This window comes from Lissotriton helveticus, chromosome 5_1, assembly GCF_964261635.1.
Source record: "Lissotriton helveticus chromosome 5_1, aLisHel1.1, whole genome shotgun sequence".
In the NCBI taxonomy this organism is placed as follows: domain Eukaryota; kingdom Metazoa; phylum Chordata; class Amphibia; order Caudata; family Salamandridae; genus Lissotriton; species Lissotriton helveticus.
Window position 1 is genome coordinate 22,500,794 of NC_136065.1, and position 20,573 is coordinate 22,521,366.

Sequence of the window (20,573 nt, forward strand, 5' to 3'; positions counted from 1 at the left end):
ATTGTGCATGTATCAAAAACAAAATGCACGAAGTAGCAAACGATTTGCGGTATCTTTTATTAATATGTATGCATTGCGGTCTGGAGGTGGCATACGGAATTGGTATTGAAAAAAATAATGGTATTGAAAAAATTGATCCACAGGAAAAAACGCACAATTGGCACAATTCTGTGGTGCAACACTGCCGCTCTGGTTGCAGAGGCTAAAACAACTGCCCAGCTTATAATCCCACAGTGGAGAGTCTCCAGTTACAGACGTAGGGGGTGATCTCCAGAATAAACAAGCAAGCTCTTGGCATTGCTGTGGGGAAGGGGGGAGGGGAAACGAGAGATACGGCCTGGCGGCCGTGAAAGTGAAAGTACGGCCGGCCGGCCGTGAATAATTAGGGGAGGAGAAATGCCTGAGGCAGAGTGCACAGCTTCAGATGCCTGTGGGAGGGAGGCTGGTGGCTTTGAAGTGCACGCGCTTTTTTCACGGGCACTGCATGCAATCGCCGACGATGGTTAAGCTCTGGTTAAGCCCCTATATTCTCGCAAGCTCAATGCGCAAGCGCATTGACAGGCGAGACCTAAAAATCCCCATGGATGAACAAACATCTAATCAGATTGAGAAATGCAGCGAACAGAGAATTTCGGTTACTGAAGAAAAATCCTATCAATGTAGTGCAGTAGCTTAAGGTTCACTCAATGAGGAAACAATATAAAAAGTAGGTATGGCTGGCCAACAAGTTTCATCAACATCAGTACTGGAGTAAATTGCTGTACGTCAGTAAAAATAAAAACCCAAGGGATTTTTAGAGGATGATACATGACATCAACAAAGGCTCAGACAATTAATTCAACACAAATGTAACTGGAGCAGCCTGGGTCCGAAATCTGCAGGATCATTTTTCATTAACTACAGAGAATACACAGGATCAGGTCATGAATCCCAGTCTCAATGTTGACATAAAGACCCTGGATTCTTCAAAAACACTAGTACCAGAGGTCATTGCCACAGAAAAATGTAATAACGGTAAGTAAGTGTGCAAGGGCTAGAGGTGCACCTGGCCCAAATGTTCTGCCACATGCTATTTATAAAGCCTATCCAACATTTTGTGCAAAATAACTCACTATACTATACCACACAGCCTTGTTAGTAGGAGAGGTGCCGGCATCATGGAGAGGCTCGATAACACACCCTATCTTCAAAGAAGGTACGAAAAGCAACCCACCCGATTATAGACTCGTAGCCCTCCTTGACATTGGGGCTAAATACCTTGCAAGTTATCTCCTTCAAGACCTGGCTGACAGGGCTACCAAATCGAAAATAGTGCCACTGAAGCAGACAGGTTTCCGGCCTGGCTGTGGAACCCTGCCAAACCTCTTGGCCATGGCTATCTATATGGAAACATTTTCTCAACTAAATCTACAATGTTTGCTTGCTTCATTTATTTCAAGGCGGCTTCTGACAGTGTGCCTAGAGCCCTGTTATGGAAAAAACTATGCTACAGAGGGGTGTGCAGTTCCTAACAAGGGGACAGGGAAAAGGGCAGGTCTTTTTTCGTGATGCCCTCGAACACCCCGAAGTAGGTCATGCTTCATCATTGGGCTCCTCGTCGGGCCGGCGCTGCAATGCCCGACGGGCTCCCGTAAATGGGGCTCTTTGGCGGACATCTTTTGAAGACATTGGGGACAATGCCTAACACCTCCCATGCCTATTGCCTAATGCCTATCCCCTTTTACATCACTTAGTACTAGAATCGCTGCTCCATAAAATCATTTATGTATAGGACTGCCTGCCAATACCAAATTCCAATGTGTTGCCTGCATCAAAGATGATTGAATACCCAATACCCGAACTACCTGTGCTTGCCTTGGATTGGATGAGGTAACTTCAGCTTTTGCAATGGTGAGTGTCTGATTGTGGGAGTAATGATTTAAGTTGATTGATGATACATGTGGTGGCAGACACTAAGGTAGGGTGTGCGTTGAATTGTAATATGGGACATTTCTCGAGATGATCATTGATTTGCTTTGGTTGGGGCTTGAAGAATGGGCGACTATTTTCCCAGTAGGTGATGATCTGCCCTTTCACACTTAGCCAGATTTAATTAATTGCAGGGGTGTTCTCCATTTTTTCTGGTTTTTCAGACACCAGAACTGTCCTTTTAGTTATCAAACAAACACCTATGCAAATTACTGCAATTCTTTTTTATTCTCTACTTGTTCTTCAACAGCGGTGCACTGCGCTCCAGGTCTATCCTGCTCGGGTCATCGCGATTCATGATGATGACTGGTCTGGTACAGGGTTACTTGGAGTTACTGAGGACTGGAGGAGTTTCATGGAAGAACTCAGGGCGGGACTGGGAGCTACAGGACTACCTCATAAACAGCAAGAAGAAAAAAGTTATCGAGTACCGACTTCAATTCAAAGGTAAACCAAGAGTCTGAGGCCAAGTACTACTCAGCTATTTGGAATAGAAAGAGGTGTGTTTGTGAAATGCTGCTCTGTGTGCGTGTGTGTGTGTGTGTGTGTGTTGGACTTGTGGCAAAAGTGAAACTCTGAGCCCCTCTCTTTTGTTTTTGCTCTGTCTCTGAGTCTTCTTATCTTGATACACTCCTCATGAAGCTTACCTTCCTTCTGTCCTTCTCTTGACTCTAAAATACAGTTTCTCTTTTACAATCCGCAGGCCTTCTTTTAGTCTCCTTCATGAACGAAAGGCGAAAACTGAGTTTAACAACACTCCTGCTTACCTACAGGACCGGTGCAGAGAGGCCACAAAGAGTGGACATTCCCAAGCAGAATGCAGATGCACCAATCAATTTTGCAATACCGTATAATTTTTCTTTTAACAATCATATTAACTAAGAGAAGTGGGTGGGTGGGTTCACTCCCTAACCTAGAAGACAGAACATTTAGATATATGGTAGATTGGATCCCAGGGTCAGAAGGAATGTTTGCAATGCATGTATCTGTACTCTGTCATACTCATTCCCTTGCTTCCTTCTGACAACAGATGAATGGCAAATGATGTGCTGCTGCTTATTGCCCAGATGAATGTTGGCCTTGTGTTGTTGTGTTTTTCTTTGTCAAACCTTTTCCCAAAACCGATTACCCATCCATTCATCAAACCCCTAACCCTCTTCCCCCAAGCTGTGTGATTCATTGAGCTGTGGCTTAAATTACATCATCAATGGACCACTCACTTGGTGGGCTGGATGTGGTAAAAGCAACACCAACGTACTGTAGAATCTTCGAAGCAGTAGCCCACACCAGCCCTTTACCAACCCACACATTAAAAATGATCCATAGTTTTTGAGATATAGAATGAAGTACATCAGTCGTCAGCAACATCTTCATTGTGGCCTTGTGTTGCGTAACCGTAAACGCCTAACCTAAGCTTGTCGATTCTGGACTTTGAGTCTATTTTTGATAACTTGTGGATTTCACAAATAATACTGCTAGCTCCACGTCAGCCAAACTAGCTAGTATTGCTATTTTGTCTATTTTAGCACAAGCAGGCGTTCTCATTGTGTTTTCATCATCACATAGTAGTCAGATGGTGTCAATTGTTTGTACATTTTTGATAAATATTTATAAACCACTTACTCAGTCTTTCTACTTCCATTTAGTTGCCTACGATGGATAATCCTCAATCAATCAATCATTCAGAAGAATCCTACAGTTGGAGCTCACCTGGGTGGAACTAGAAGTGGGATCTTGCTTGTGAAGTTGTGATGCCTCCCTTCATTATTGCTGCACCTATATTCAGGTAAGACAACTAGTATGGATGTAATTTAACTAAGTAAGAAGTAAATTAACTACTACTGATCTTTATCTAGATAGCCCAGACCCCCAACACAAAATAGCCTAGGTCATCTCATCATGGCAGCATTCCCCATAATGGTCAAGATAGTTAGAGAAGTATAAGCCTGGACTCTATAACAAAATGCTAAGCCATCTCCAGTCTGAAGTTACAAGCACATAAACAGACTGCGTAAAACTACTTGTAGGCAGCAGTGCAAAGTAAAAGTAAAATAAACTACTCCAGGCATAAACTTGTAGAACTGGCCAGCAAGGCCAGGTACCCGTCTCTCGAGGCCTCCTCTTTGGAGATGACTACATAAGGGAAATGGCCAAATATGTAGGGATGTTTAGCTCCATTCAGAAGTCCCAAAAGGACATTAAAAAGTGTTCCAACATAGGGTTTTTAGCAGAGCGGGGAGAACGTGGGGTCCGTTCCTCGGCCTTGCCTAGCCTCATCAAGACCTTTCTGGACCGTGGCACAAGATTTTCCCAACCAACCTTCACCAGCCACCAAACCTTCTACCCACAAAGACAGTGAATAAGTGGGAGATCCTTCAGGGGTGACCGGAAGCAGAGAGGATTCTCCTCAGGTAATAGTCTTGAAAGACCTTTCAGGTAACTCTATAAAGGTAGGAGGCAGGCTGGCCCAATTGTGTGGGAATTGGAATCAAGTGACACCGGATCCCTGGATTCTGAGCACAGTCAAAGGATACAAGATAGAGTTTGTGAATACCCCTATCCAAATGAAGATACCATGGGAAATGGTATTTTCGAAGGAGGAAAAGAACCTAGTGTCACAGGAAGTAAAAGACTTGCTAGCCAAAGGGACAATCAGAGAAGGTTCAGAGTTAGGTTTTGTTAGCAATATCTTCCTTGTAGAGAAGAAGGAAAAAAGGTCTAAGACGGGTAGTTTATCACCATTTCAAGATAGAAGGGGTTCATCCTCTAAGGGACGTCCTGAGAAAAGGGGACTGGTTGACAAGGCTGTACGTCAATGATGCATATTTGACCGTTCCAGTTTGGGAACCACATCAGAAATGGCCCCAATTTACTTGGGAGGGAGTTTTGCAGTCTCTCTTTTGACCAATCATCAGCACCTTGGTGCTTCACCAAGGCCCTCCGACCCGTGGCGACCTGGCTTAGGGAAAGGAGAGTGAACATTATAATATTCTTGGACAATATTCTGTTAATGGCACAATCCAAAACCATGGTCTCCCGTCATACAGATCTGGCCATACTTTTATTAGAACAGCAAGGTTTTTATCATAAACAGGAAAAATATCATGCTTGATACCGAGCCAGGAAACACAATTCCAGGGCTTTGTTGTAGACACACAATAGAATTAAAGTTACCAGAGAAGCTAAGGAACCTCTGCAAGGAGTTTAGAAAAATACTAGGAAAAAAGGAATTCCCGTTAAGGTTTCTCGCTATGATCCTGGGTCTGTTGTCCTCTACGATCCAAGCAATTTACCCAGGACCCTTATACTACCGGGCCCTCCAAAGACTCAAGGCAAGGACAATGAGGGCAACACAGTCCTACTCCCAGATGTTGTCTTTAGACCAAGACTCAAGGAAGGAACTTCTGTGGTGGCAGAGCCTTTTGGGGAGGAGCCTGAAATAATAACAGAATCGGTCGCGATTTTAGAAGGATGGGGAGCGAGATGTGGCAACTAATGAATAAATTGATACTTGTATAGCGCACTACTCACCCGCAAGGGTCTCAAGGAGGTTGTATGAATACCGCTGTGGAACCCATCCTGGCTTTCCGTGTGAGGTGTCCACTCCTGGGCACCCCCACGGTGGAGGCCAGGCATCCTTAGCGTTGTGGGGGCCATTGTGGAGATTAAGCAAGCTATTGCCCAGAGTTGCAGAGTGGGACTCCATGATTGGAATAGGCACCGAGGCAAGAATTATCAGGTCCGTGGAATTTTTTTAGCCCAAGACCCACCGAGGCGGGGAATTGAACCCTGGTCCCGGGCTAGACCTCTGCATCAGGGTCTGACGCTCCAACCATTGAGCCACACTTCTCCACATGAATGGGGATTCTGAACAGAACAAGAGAAAGGGTTGCACATCAACTGCTTGGAATTACTAGCAGTCTCATTTGCAAGTTGTTGCTAATCCCAGAAATTGATGAAATGTTGCGTAATGCTCAGCATGGACAATGTATCAGCAAAGAGGTGTGTAAACAATTTGGGAGGACCTCACTCCAAAAGACTTGCAGATCTAGCAAAGGGTTTCTGGGGATATTACTTGAGCAAAGGACTTTCAGTTGTAGCGGAACATATTCCTTGTTTAAGCAATGGCGTAGCGGACTGGTTTTTCAGGAATTTCAAGGACTCCAGCAATTCGAGGGGAGACAGAGAAATATTCCTATTTATCCAAGCGAAATGGGGTCACTTCGGGACAGACCTCTTTGCAGACAGACTAAACACACAGCTGAGGAATTTCTTCAGCTTGAGACTGGACCCTAAGGCTCGGGGATAGATGCCTTCCTCCAAGATTGGAAGAGATTAGCACCTTATGCTTTCCCTCTATTTGCTATGCTGATACGACTACCTCTCCATGCGTGAAAGTGCAGACAGACCATGGTGGTAATAACACCCCTTTGGAGGTCGCAGGCCTGGTTCCCAATCATGCTAGAAATTACTATTGACTTCCTTATTCTAATACCGTAATTCAGGGAAATACTCCTAGGCCCAGGAGGAGAGCAACATCCTCTAGTAGAACAAGGGCTACTGGTACTAACGACCTGGAAGATTTTAGGAGACAGTAGCAAATCCCAGGCCTTTCGCCAGACGCTTTTTAACTCATTCCAGAATCATGGACTCCTGGAACAAGAAAGGGATATCGACTGGGTTGGAACAAATGGGTTTGTTGATGTCTTCAACGAGACTGTGATCCCGTTTCAATTGAAATAGTACATGTAGTAAGTTACCTATCAGAATTATTCACATCAAGTCTATCCCATTGAACAGACAACATTTACAGACAGTTATAGCCACAGGGCTCTCTTTGGTGGACAGCGTTTCTGTAGGCCAGAGCTTAGTAACTAAGAATATAATGAGAAATAGAGGGGTACTGAACCCGCTTACTGCAAAATACACTGCTTTATGGGATGTTAACACCTTCACTGCGGCGGCTATTCCGCCGCAGTGCTAAGGGTTTGGGGCGGCCGCGCGGCGGCCGCATGCTGGTGACGGAACCACTCCGTCACCAGCGTCGGTTGAGCTGTGCTCGTGACGGAGCGGTTCCGTCACGGCCCGCCCCGCTCAATAGAACCCTCAGCGCAGGCGCGGAATTCGCGCCGCGCATGAGCGTTCTATCGAGCTGGGCGGGCCATGACGGAACCGCTCCGTCATCAGCACAGCTCAACCGACGCTGATGACGGAGCGGTTCTGTCATCAGCGCCGAAGGGGTTAAAGGAATCTTACGGATGCTAGTTTGCTGGGAAGACAGCTGAAAACCATCTCTCTTATATTATATGTATTTCTTATAAACTTTCTGTGTTACACTTTCTGGTGTCCTTTATGCGTACTTTGGACGTAAAAGCCTTAGATGTCACTAGCAGGGCCTGTCAACCTGAGGGAGTATTTTTTTACCTCAAAAAGAGAACATAGATTGTCATCTTCTGTTTTCTATCCTTTCTCTTCACAGAATGAAAAATTTTGCGTTGGGAAATGCTTAAAGGAGTATGAGAGGAGAACTGAAAGTTTTAGAGGAAATGCTGCACGACTGTTAATTTCCCATAGTTGGCCTCATAGGCCTGTCTCTTCACTCACCTTAGTGAGAATGGTGAAAGAGGTTATAAGCGAGGGCAGTGTGGATGTCTCTATATTTGGAGCACACTCTCTTAGAAGTGCATCGGCTTCCAAAGACTTTATTTCGGGAGGGTGAGGTCTGCAGGATATTCTTAGGGCTGCAGATTGGTCAAATGAAAATATCTTTAAAAATTGTTACTTTAGACTGATTGCAAATGCAATTGATAATGTATTAAATACACTTTAAACTTGCATAATGTTCGCCTCTGTGTCATGCCATAACATTTACATCTTTCACAGTCCGATGGGCAGAAAATCCGGATTTTATTAAAGACACGGAGGGTAAGATTATCTATCCACTTTGATAACCACCCTAGTGGAACTAGTTATTACCTCAATACGTCAAATTTCTTGTTTTTTTCTTTCAGAATAAGAAGTTATCTCCACTTGGGCTTTTTCATGACGAAACGTTAAATACAGAGGAATACATTTTTTGGGAGTGAACTTGTTCAGAGCACTGGAAGAGGAAGAAGGCTGCGTGTGAGGGGACTTTATAGCTTGTTAGAATGTTATTGAAGTTCTATATTCTTCAATTGTTGCTGCTGTGAGCTGGCAATAAAGGAGATTTGCATAATCTTAGCCTCCGTGTCTTAATAAAATACAGATTTTCTGCCCATCAGGCTGTGAAAAATCTATATTTTTCCCTAATTTTCAGAAATACTAGAAAACTCTCACTGAGTTTGGATACATACACAAAAAATAGATGCATTATCATTGTCCTTGAAAAATAATTTTCTACAAATAAATGTTCTCAATAGTAAAACTTTCGCTATGTTAAAGGGGCGGAAACAAGCTGCTTTTAGTTGGAAAGTAGGAAGTGTGGAGCTACAAAAGGTACCTCATTACACATATCTAGGGATGCTAGTTTCATGAAATTGGATTTACCTCACATCTCTCTATTAAGTGTGAAGGTTTTGGCACAAGGTGGTAAAAGGCATTGTTTACACCTATTGCAGATATGCAATGTAAAGATCCCTTCAGCCTTGTTCTACTGGGAAAAACAGGTTGTTATCTTTTGCCTAGCTTCTTTTATTAAGATCGAAGGCAACATATTACAAAGCATGTGTAATATCAAAAGATCCACTCTGGTAGAGGCACTTTATCTGGAATTTGGAACACTCAAATGTAATTATAAAGCTTTAGGTGCCAAAATCCAGTGGGTTTACTGTATACACTGAGGAAAAGACAATACATTACAAGGTTTACTTAAGAATGAACTGTCATTGGCAGTTGCTCTAGTTTAAGGTTTATTCAAATGTTATGTGAGCCCTACTACTTTTAAATATGTTAAAAAACTAAAATTGAAGCTCTGGATCGCAAAGTCACATTTTGAAGCTGATTATGCACATTGTAGGGATCTTGCATTGCATATTCCTGAAAAAGCCATAGGGATATATATAAGAACTCAAAATGACCACAAGATCCTTAGGTTTCTATTTCTTCTATGAATTGGTGGTCTCCCTGTGGAAGTCACTGTTAGAAGATGGATTGGCCTACGTCAAGAGGGTTGGATATGCCCATCTTTTGGCATGGTTTCCCAGGCTTTTTTCTTCTGACCTCCTGGTTTTTGTGATGCCCTGGATCTTGTTTATGCTGCTAAAGTGTTTCTGTGCACTTTAATACTGCTGATCACTAATAAAGTACAAGTGCCCCTGCTGTAAATTGTATTTATAGATTATTATTTCCATGATTGGCTTATTTGATTTTCTCCTAAGTCCCTGGTATCGTACACTTTGTGTGCCCAGGGCATGTAAATCAAACGCTGCTAGTGGGCTTGCAATATAAAACAATGGGGAACCCAACATCCACAGGACGCGGGTCAAAGACAGTACAAAAAGAAGTGGTCACAGTGGAGATACAGTAGTTAATGAAATCAACATCACCTTGAATAAATCAATTATCCAATTCAGTCATATTTAAATATATTTATATAAACATTTTGATTTGATAAACATCAATATACTCGTACTAAGGAGCTCCATGAGAAAGAGTAATGAGTGCTGAAGGATGAGCTTAGGTGAGGTTTTTGAGGGAAGAAAAAGGACAATATGCAATATTTGCATAGTAGATTGACAATGACCTGTCCAGCCTAATTGTGGGCTACATATACATGAAAACTCACAGTATTGCAAAGACACAGTAAGTCAATCGCTGTTGTCTATCAGTGAATGTAACCACGGTACAGGTACGAACAATGAGACCGTCGATGTTTCGACCCCAATAATAGATGAAGGGAAGTTTAGTCCTTAAAACGGGGTCTTCATCAGGACATGTGGAGACAACTATGGATTATTTAAAATAAATTGCCCATGTTACTAAAGGTGATGGAAACGATGAATTTATAAAAAACAGTCAAAAAAACAATGTATGTTCACCTTTTCTCAACCTTAAATGTCTAGGTGGATCCACTAGCAGTGGTGGGCCTGTAGGCTCCTACGTCAGGGAGACGAGCGCTCGCATATGAATTGTGGCTAAAAAAGTTCTAAAAATTAATTAAGAAGACCATCAGAAACTGTTTGACTAAGGTTGCAAATTTATATTGAGGTCCAAGGAGGCCTGTCAAAAAGTAGCAGATTTACTCGGCATAGAATCTGTCAGTAAATTCAGTAGTCTGGGCGAGAAACCTATTCTCACTTCATCGGATGCAGCCGTGTACTCCAGGGAAAGGAATTAATCCAAAGCAATCTGCCAAAAGAGGACAAAAAACTGAATTATGGGCCTGAAGGGGCTCCTCAAGACTTAAAACAGAGATTTTCAGAGACAATACCAGGTCAGAATAAGACATACCTCCCCGCACGATTGAAGAATCCAGTTCTCTGTCGTGCGGGGCTGGTCAGCTGTTTGCTAAATATAGACAGCTGAACAGTTAACGTGCACACGGTGAATGCGCACGTTAGGGGATAAGCCGTTGGATGCTGACACTGTCGGCCCAACGTGGCGGGTGTCAGAACAGAAATTGACGTGTCATTTGTGTATGATGGAAGCAAATGATCAGTTTTAAAATTCAATGAACTTCTGTAATTGTGGCCTGTTGCCAACATATATAGTAGTTCTTGAGAAAGTGCAAATAATTTATTTAACCCTGTGTTCACTTGACCCATAGTTGTTAATGAATAAGGGCCCGATTCCAATTTCGCTGGGAAGGGCTCCGAACGGGATCCATAGCATGCAAGTCCGATTCGGAGCCCATGTTTCTGACCGAATCGTCCCTCGTCCAGACGAGCAAGTATGATGCGAGTATCCCGTATGCCCTGAGCGAGTCGTCTCCGACTCTGAATCTGTCCGTCCGACTCGTCCGGAGCCGAATCGTACTGCGCAATGGTGCCGAATTCCGAATGAGTGAGTATGATGCACGATTTGGGCAGCTGCTTCACCTCGGTCTTAGCAAGATGAAACGGCTGTCGGAACTGTACTTTGGGGGTCCGTAGCTGGCTCCCCTTCACCCGGGCCCTCCAAATCTGTCATGGGGTGGGCCCATGGGTCCCCAATCCAGGCATCCACAGTGTGGCGGGCACCTTGGGGTGCCTGCCACAGGGTGTATGTGTGAGAAGTTGGCCTGATATGCAGTGCTCACTATTCTAGTGATCACTATGTATCAGTCCAGACAACCCTTATTGATGATTGGTTGTAAGTCAACCTTATAGACCAGCTATCCTAGTAGCATGGATACGAGCAGTCTAAGGCTAAGACTCTAGAGGGCGTGTTAAGCCAGCTGTTTTACCATCACATTACCCCTTGAACACCAAGTGAAAGGACACCACACAAGTTGTTATCAAAAATAAAGTATATTTATTTATAACAAGACTACCCTGGCTCTTTATGAGACAGGGAGCTAAGCACACAACAAAACTCTTAAGAAAATACTAAAAGTCGCACAATTTACACAAGTACCCGAGGGGCACGAAAAACCATATACACAAGAAGTGGAATGCGAAATTACTAGCAGGTAAGTAATACATTTCTAGACTGTAGAAACGCTAGGCCTACAATGCTGAACCCTTGGATTTGAAGCAGGAGGCCTAGGGACGCCGTGTGCAGAGTGGGAACTCTCACGCGTGAGGCGGGAACAAGTCTATGGATACTAGCAATTGCAAAGTTACTGTTCTCGGGCGAACCCGACTAGGTGGGTCGAAAACAAGAGTGGATCCGAACACTTAGGGTGTTGGACTATGCTGGAGCACCGGAGTACTCGGTTTACCTAGCCCAGGGGCTGCGGTTGCATAGGGTTCCAGTTGCGTCGGAAACCCTCGTTGAAGAACCAGGAGCCTGAAGAAAGAAGTTGCTGGCAGGCGGCCAGTGAAGAAGTTCGTGGAGATCCAAGCCTGGATCAGGGAAGAAGAAGACCTGAAAGCAGAGGGGACCAAGTTCTGAATCACTAGCCAGTGATTTAGGTGGGCACCAGGGTGGCACCGGACGAAGTCACCTCGACCAGGTGAGTGGGCGCTGCTGGGCTCTGCAGTCTCTCGGACCAGGAGGCGTTGTCGGCGACCAGGATGGAGGTGCGAGCTGTCCCACGAAGGTATCTGCTTCTGACGTCGCTGAACCCAGGATTGGGGCAACAGTCTTGGCAAATGCAAGGTTCACGCGGTGGACCTAAAATGGCGTCTGGAGTGGACCAGGAGGGTCCAGGGTGCTCCTCTGTTGGAGGGGAGCAAGGGCTAGTCTGGAGCAACCAGACCAGCAGTGTTTGTCGTCGTGGAGCGTCGTAAAAGGGCCACTAGCCAACGGGCAAGTGACCTCGACAACGCGGTGAGCAGTACAGAGCAGAAGGGCCCCACGCAGATCTCGTGGATGCAGGGGGGCTGAACTTCGGTGCTGGAGCTGCTCAGGGTCGGGGCTTCTCTTACCCCAAAGCACTCAGTCGAGGGTCACTCGGTGGTCGTGCTGGACAAGCGTTGTGCCGTCTTTAAAGATGGACAGTCCCTCGAGGTCTCGTCACACCCACGGATCACAGCTGGGCTGATGATGCAGGTTGAGGTCAGAGGTGCCAGGGAAGCCGGTTCTCGTCGTGCTGGGCAGTCTTGATCCGGAGGAGAGACTTACAGCAGACCGCGTTGCTTGGGTGGTGCCTGCTGCTGCAGGGTGACTACTCCTTAGTCACAAGGGAGAAAATCTTAGGAAGAGTCTTGAGTTCCTCTCGTAGAAAGTCGGTTCAGGATTCAAAGATTGATCTAATTTGGAAGGGGGCCTGCTCCTACCTTTATCCTGCAAAAGGGGGCTGGCACGCGACTAAGTCCTGCCCTATGGGTGGGACTAGGAGGGGGGTGGTTACACCCCTCTCCTTTGGCGGGCTTTCCCCAGATCAGGGGCTGGAGTGCCCCTGGAACTGGTTCAAGCCGGCCTATGCACAGTGAGCACCGGGGTGCCACTTGCAGTCACCTTCCTCCAAAGCCCTGCCTACCTAGAATACACAAAACCCTGTCTGGGACGGTGCTGGCACCGCCCCTGGCAGGAAACCCTTTGTCCTTGCCTCCTGCGCTGGGAGGACTCCCAGCAGCAGGAGGGCAGACTTGTGTCTCGGTGGCAGCATCCATCTTGTGGAGCTGAGGCTATGTCTGACTTTAACCGGGGTTACAGGTTACATACATGTCGTGTCCCTCTAGAAGGGTGGAATGCTAACCCCGTCGCCAGAATTGGCGAGGGGTTAGTATTCCAATTCGTATGACACCTTACTCGACATGTTTTGATAAAGCGATACCAGAGTTGGCATATAACCGCGAGGATTATAATGCACTTAAGAGTATATGGTATGCGTTATCATGGAACAGCTATTAGGACTTGGTTCCGCAAGCTGCAAACGGGCTCAGCTCATGCCAGAGCACCATTTCACATTATTCCAAGCACTCTGCCTTCAGGATTGATAAGGCCTGCCATAGGAGTGACTGATAGGAATATATGTGTCCATTTTTAGGGTTAGATATAGGAATACTATATCTAAAGCAAAGGGTGTTTACACCACCTTGCCCCAGCTGTCGTGCAGCCAGTTGTGTCAGATTTGGATGGCCAGCCAGGGGTGGCATAATACATGCTGCAGCCCCTGGTAGGCCCTGGGTACACCTATGCCCTGGGTACCTAAGGTACACTGTACAGGGACTGATAAGGTGACTCAGTATCCAATTAGATATGTACCTAAGGTACATGGAATCCATTTTACAGAGAGAGCAGTGGGCCTGGGGTCCTGAATAGCAGGGCCCCAGGTCAACTAAGTCAGAAAACCAGCAAAACACCAGGCAAAAAGTTGGGGGCAACCATAGTCACTCTGTTTGGCTTACTGGAGGGACAGGTCAGGTTTGGGGCCCTCAGGTCCCAGGTTTGGCTGTGCCCAACAGTGTCCATCTGTGGGAGGTCCCTAACTAAATTTAAGGGGGTTCCCTCAGGAGTTGGTTTTATTTTCACTTGGCTAGGATTACTAGCTTCAGTGCCCTTAATCTGCTGATTGGGGGATTCTTTTGGACAGGGGGCCCTTTGGGGTCCAACACTGGCCTCCCTGACCTCTACAGCCCTGGGCTGACTGAGGCAGGGTAGAGAGGGTCAGGTTACCTGCTCCAGACTGGGTCCCACCTTGGAAGGGTCCACTGACATCAGGGGCTCTGCCAGGCTAGGCCTGACTACCTCTGGGGCAGTTCCTTCACAAGGGGTCAGATCAGTTCCCTGAGGAGGCTGATCCTTTCCTAGAGTCTGGTGGGAGGGAGATTTCTCTTCCTCCTCAATACTCTCTGTCTGAGTGAGTGATCCATAGTTTCAGGCTTCACAACACTATTATCTGTCTGAGTTTGAGCTGTGGCCATCACAACTCTCCCAACCTTTTCAGGAAGGGACTCAGTTTGGGTATGGGCTGTGACCATCACAGCCTTGCCAACCTGTTCAGGAAAGGCATCTTTCTGGGATAGGGCTGTGACTGGCACAGCCCTCCTGACCTGTTCAGGGAGGACATCTTGGACTGGGGCTGTGGCTATCACTGCCCCACTAACCTTACCATGGAGGTTTACCATTTTCAAATGGGTTTCTTGTTCTACCTCAGCCCAGGCTGAGATCTCTAAATCATTCCCCAGTAGGCAATCTACAGGCAAGTTTGATGACACTGCCACTCTCTTGGGGCCAGTGACATGTCCCCAGCTGAGATTTACCACTGCCATGGGATGATCTTTCTGTACTCCATCAATATTGGTCACCTGGTATGTGGCACCAGGTAAAAGTTGCCTTGAGGGGACTAGACTCTCAGTCAAGATGGTGATGCTAGCCCCTGTATCTCTATAGGCCTCAACTTTTATACCATTGATGAGGGGCTCCTGTCTGTACTTGCTCAAAGTGTTGGGACAAGTAGTGAAGTTGGCAAACCCCATGCCATTTTCACAGACAAAAGTATCTAAGTCTGGGGACCTGGTTAGGCCAGAGTCCCCAGGAACTCCCAAAGTAAATGCACCCAAATTCTTGGGGGCACTCCCACCACCTGGGGGATTACTACTAGTACTAACAGGAGGTTTGGGAATGTTACTTGGGGGTATGTTTTCCTTATTGTTATTCTTTGGGCAACTGCTGTCAGTTTTCAAGTGACCCACCTGTTTACAGGGATAACAATAAGGTTTCTTCTGGGTAGAGGAAGTGTCTTGGGACCCACCCCCATTCTTGGAGTTTTGGGGCCCTAGGGAAGTTTTCTCTGTAGATTTATCCCCACCCTTTTCTTGAGGCTTGGTTGATTCCTTTTTCTGGTCACCACCTTGGTTCTTAGGCCTAATCCTGGTTCTGACCCATTTGTCTGCCCTCTTACCCAATTCTTGTGGAGAGGTCAGATCAGAGTCTACCAGGTGCTGGTGTAATAACTGGTTCTGACAATTATTTAAGACTTGCTCTCTCATAATAAGATTATACCATCCTGTGAAGTCAGTAACCTTGCTACCCAATAGCCAGCCTTCCAAAGCCTTAGTGGCACAATCAACAAAGTCAGCCCAATCCTGAGACTGAGTTTTCTGGGTATCCCTGAACAGCAACCTGTACTGCTCAGTGGTTAAGCCAAACCCATCAACCAGTGTATTTTTCAGGACTTGGTAATTGTTAGCATCCTCAACTCTAGTAGTGAGGAGCTTATCTCTGCCTTTGCCATCAAAGGAGAGCCACAGTATAGCTGCCCACTGACTTTGGGGGATGCACTGTACAGTGCAGGCCCTCTCCAAAGCAGCCATCCATTTCTGGATGTCATCCCCTTGTTTAAAGGGGGGCACTATCTTTGTCAGGTGTTTAGTATCTAAACCCTTCTCTTTATCTCTTGGGAGATTGCTGCCACCAGTGGGAACTGTCCCACTCATCTGCTGCTCTCTAGCAAAGGCAAGCTTTTCTTTGGCCAGGGCAAGTTCTTCCCTTTCAATCCTTAGATTAGCCTGCTTCATCCTTGCTTCATGCTCTCTTCTCTGAGGGGAAGTCAATCTCCTCTGAGGAGAAATCCTTCTCCTCTGAGAAGAGGCATTAGAGTGCAGAGATATACTGGAGTCCCTAGAAGGAGATCTACCTCTTCTAACTCCAAGGTTAGGCCTCATTAGGGTCAGTACTGGGGGTCCCCCAGATCCTTGCCCAAGTAGGTCTAAGTTGGCCCTAGTGAGTCTGCTGACTAACTCAGGACCCTTGTTTGCCTCACCCTCAGAGAGTGCCTCTAGATCCTCCTCCTCAACTGCATTTTCAGTGTCAAGGAGGTCTGGATCCCCAATGGTACCCTCTAGGGCTGGCATATTCCCATCTAGCTGAGAAACTTTCCTAGCATCATATGTCTCTAAGAGACCTATCAGAAAGGGAATGGTGGGGTTAGACCCCTGTTTCAGTTTCCTGGAGCTACACACTTGTCTCATCTCCTGGAAACTGAGAGCTACATATCTTGAAGTGACCTGTGGAGGGTCAATGCTTACCAGGGGAGTCTCAGTGGACTCTCCATGGTTAGACATGCTTTTCTAGTGAGGTGTAAGTGGTGCACTTACCTACACTATATGTTTGCCTACTGATCCCTTGCTAGAGTTGTAGTTTAGGGTGTGCTAAGCCCTAGGAGCTACAACAGCTGGTTCAGTAGAACTCAGAGTATTCTAAGCTAAGTTATATGTACCTTAGTACTTATGTGATCTTTCAAATGATATTCTTAGGATATGTGTGGTAAAACAACAGCAAGCTCAAATCCCAACCGCTGCTCACCAATGTGAGAAGTTGGCCTGATATGCAGTGCTCACTATTCTAGTGATCAGTATGTATCAGTCCAGACAACCCTTATTGATGATTGGTTGTAAGTCAACCTTATAGACCAGCTATCCTAGTAGCATGGATACGAGCAGTCTAAGGCTAAGACTCTAGAGGGCGTGTTAAGCCAGCTGTTTTACCATCACATTACCCCTTGAACACCAAGTGAAAGGACACCACACAAGTTGTAATCAAAAATAAAGTATATTTATTTATAACAAGACTACCCTGGCTCTTTATGAGACACGGAGCTAAACACACAACAAAACTCTTAAGAAAATACTAAAAGTCGCACAATTTACAGAAGTACCCGAGGGGCACGAAAAACCATATACACAAGAAGTGGAATGCGAAATTACTAGCAGGTAAGTAATACTTTTCTAGACTGTAGAAACGCTAGGCCTACAATGCTGAACCCTTGGATTTGAAGCAGGAGGCCTAGGGACGCCGTGTGCAGAGTGGGAACTCTCACGCGTGATGCGGGAACAAGTCTATGGATACTAGCAATTGCAAAGTTACTGTTCTCGGGCGAACCCGACTAGGTGGGTCGAAAACAAGAGTGGATCCGAACACTTAGGGTGTTGGACTATGCTGGAGCACCGGAGTACTCGGTTTACCTAGCCCAGGGGCTGCGGCTGCATAGGGTTCAAGTTGCGTCGGAAACCCTCGTTGAAGAACCAGGAGCCTGAAGAAAGAAGTTGCTGGCAGGCGGCCAGTGAAGAAGTTCGTGGAGATCCAAGCCTGGATCAGGGAAGAAGAAGACCTGAAAGCAGAGGGGACCAAGTTCTGAATCACTAGCCAGTGATTTAGGTGGGCACCAGGGTGGCACCGGACGAAGTCACCTCGACCAGGTGAGTGGGCGCTGCTGGGCTCTGCAGTCTCTCGGACCAGGAGGCGTTGTCGGCGACCAGGATGGAGGTGCGAGCTGTCCCACGAAGGTATCTGCTTCTGACGTCGCTGGACCCAGGATTGGGGCAACAGTCTTGGCAAATGCAAGGTCCACGCGGTGGACCTAAAATGGCGTCTGGAGTGGACCAGGAGGGTCCAGGGTGCTCCTCTGTTGGAGGGGAGCAAGGGCTAGTCTGGAGCAACCAGACCAGCAGTGTTTGTCGTCGTGGAGCGTCGTAAAAGGGCCACTAGCCAACGGGCAAGTGACCTCGACAACGCGTTGAGCAGTACAGAGCAGAAGGGCCCCACGCAGATCTCGTGGATGCAGGGGGGCTGAACTTCGGTGCTGGAGCTGCTCAGGGTCGGGGCTTCTCTTACCCCAAAGCACTCAGTCGAGGGTCACTCGGTGGTCGTGCTGGACAAGCGTCGTGCAGTCTTTAAAGATGGCCGGTCCCTCGAGGTCTCGTCACACCCACGGATCACAGCTGGGCTGATGATGCAGGTTGAGGTCAGAGGTGCCAGGGAAGCCGGTTCTCGTCGTGCTGGGCAGTCTTGATCCGGAGGAGAGACTTACAGCAGACCGCGATGCTTGGGTGGTGCCTGCTGCTGCAGGGTGACTACTCCTTAGTCACAAGGGAGAAAATCTTAGGAAGAGTCTTGAGTTCCTCTCGTAGAAAGTCGGTTCAGGATTCAAAGATTGATCTAATTTGGAAGGGGGCCTGCTCCTACCTTTATCCTGCAAAAGGGGGCTGGCACGCGACTAAGTCCTGCCCTATGGGTGGGACTAGGAGGGGGGTGGTTACACCCCTCTCCTTTGGCGGGCTTTCCCCAGATCAGGGGCTGGAGTGCCCCTGGAACTGGTTCAAGCCGGCCTATGCACAGTGAGCACCGGGGTGCCACTTGCAGTCACCTTCCTCCAAAGCCCTGCCTACCTAGAATACACAAAACCCTGTCTGGGACGGTGCTGGCACCGCTCCTGGCAGGAAACCCTTTGTCCTTGCATCCTGCGCTGGGAGGACTCCCAGCAGCAGGAGGGCAGACTTGTGTCTCGGTGGCAGCATCCATCTTGTGGAGCTGAGGCTATGTCTGACTTTAACCGGGGTAAAAGGTTACATACATGTCGTGTCCCTCTAGAAGGGTGGAATGCTAACCCCGTCGCCAGAATTGGCGAGGGGTTAGTATTCCAATTCGTATGACACCTTACTCGACATGTTTTGATAAAGCGATACCAGAGTTGGCATATAACCGCGAGGATTATAATGCACTTAAGAGTATATGGTATGCGTTATCATGGAACAGCTATTAGGACTTGGTTCCGCAAGCTGCAAACGGGCTCAGCTCATGCCAGAGCACCATTTCACATTATTCCAAGCACTCTGCCTTCAGGATTGATAAGGCCTGCCATAGGAGTGACTGATAGGAATATATGTGTCCATTTTTAGGGTTAGATATAGGAATACTATATCTAAAGCAAAGGGTGTTTACACCACCTTGCCCCAGCTGTCGTGCAGCCAGTTGTGTCAGATTTGGATGGCCAGCCAGGGGTGGCATAATACATGCTGCAGCCCCTGGTAGGCCCTGGGTACACCTATGCCCTGGGTACCTAAGGTACACTGTACAGGGACTGATAAGGTGACCCAGTATCCAATTAGATATGTACCTAAGGTACATGGAATCCATTTTACAGAGAGAGCAGTGGGCCTGCGGTCCTGAATAGCAGGGCCCCAGGTCAACTAAGTCAGAAAACCAGCAAAACACCAGGCAAAAAGTTGGGGGCAACCATAGTCAGGGATCTACCTTCCTACAGTATGCTTTTCCCCACCCACCCCTTTTTGCAAGAAGCCTGTGTATTCGTCTGTACACAAGCTTCCATAGAGCTCAATGGGAGACCGAGCGAACTGAGTCTGTAAGCATACGGCTGCATCGTACTTGCTCGTTCGGAATCCCGGAGCACGTTACGTTCGGAAAGCCCTCCGGATCTAATTCGATCGGAGGGCTTTCCTAGCGAGATGATAATCAGGCCCTAAATGTTGAATACATCAAGAGAGTGTGTCAGCAATACATATAAAGGAAAGTTTTGCATACAGAACGTTGCCACAGAGTAAAGCAAATGTGCAGGTCTAGACATCGGGCACCGGCGCTAGGATTGTCATATGCAGTCGGCAATCCTGTCCTATGACAAATTACAATTGTTCTAGATAAACAGCCAATGATAAACATCAATAATGTGAGTGTATGATGGTAAAAACATGATGAATATATCCTCAAGGTATCTGCACCCAAGTATAAATACAGTGTTATGGCAGTGAGGAAAAACAGCCCAAATTACAACCGATGCCCAGGCTGCTGGCACAAGACGCCTCTTAGTTCCCATTTTGGTCAGTTACCAAATAAAGAGACGGGCGCTGGAAGCGGGAATGCAAGAACAGATTTTTATTTCTCATGAGGAGAGCCTGTCATTTCGGACACGCGCACAATGTCTTCAAGAGGTGCTCTAACAAGTTTCTCTGAGGCTCCGTCTTTTATACACAGGTTTATGATGCACAAACATTCCTTATTGCAATAAAGACACTTTGAAGTACGGAAAGGCACGTTTGGAATCCCAGCTTCAGGCCTATTCCCATACCTGTCGCTCGGATGTCGTTTCCCCTCCCAAATGTAACAAGTGATTGTAATCTTGCAGCCGGACATTCCAACAGGACACGAGGGCAAGAGGGGGTGGTCAGATCTAAGGTTGGGCAGGCGATAAGATCGGGCACTTCGGTTGGTGTATCACGTTTTGCTATGTGGGGCCAGGGGGGTGTACATCCATGAGGCTTTGTTTTATGACTTGGGACCGGGTCGAGAGGCCAGGTGTAGCC

General features: G+C 46.8%; 1 protein-coding gene across 13 annotated transcripts in view; it reads left to right on the top strand.

Annotated features, from left to right (window-relative positions):
* The window catches only part of LOC144754085 (uncharacterized), a 716,823-nt gene that overhangs the window by 640,421 nt on the left and 55,829 nt on the right, over positions 1–20,573 (top strand). For 6 of the 13 annotated variants that reach the window (XR_013594644.1, XR_013594647.1, XR_013594646.1 and 3 more), the window contains 3 exons: positions 2,219–2,415; positions 2,672–2,816; positions 3,615–3,754. The exons of 5 other annotated variants lie outside the window; for them this stretch is intronic. The gene's annotated coding sequence lies outside the window, so the exon portion shown is untranslated. Of the gene's footprint in view, positions 1–2,218; positions 2,416–2,671; positions 2,817–3,614; positions 3,755–7,851; positions 7,894–7,979; positions 8,109–20,573 lie in introns of those variants that run through there. 2 more of the 13 variants (XM_078641640.1, XM_078641636.1) reach the window with 2 other exon arrangements.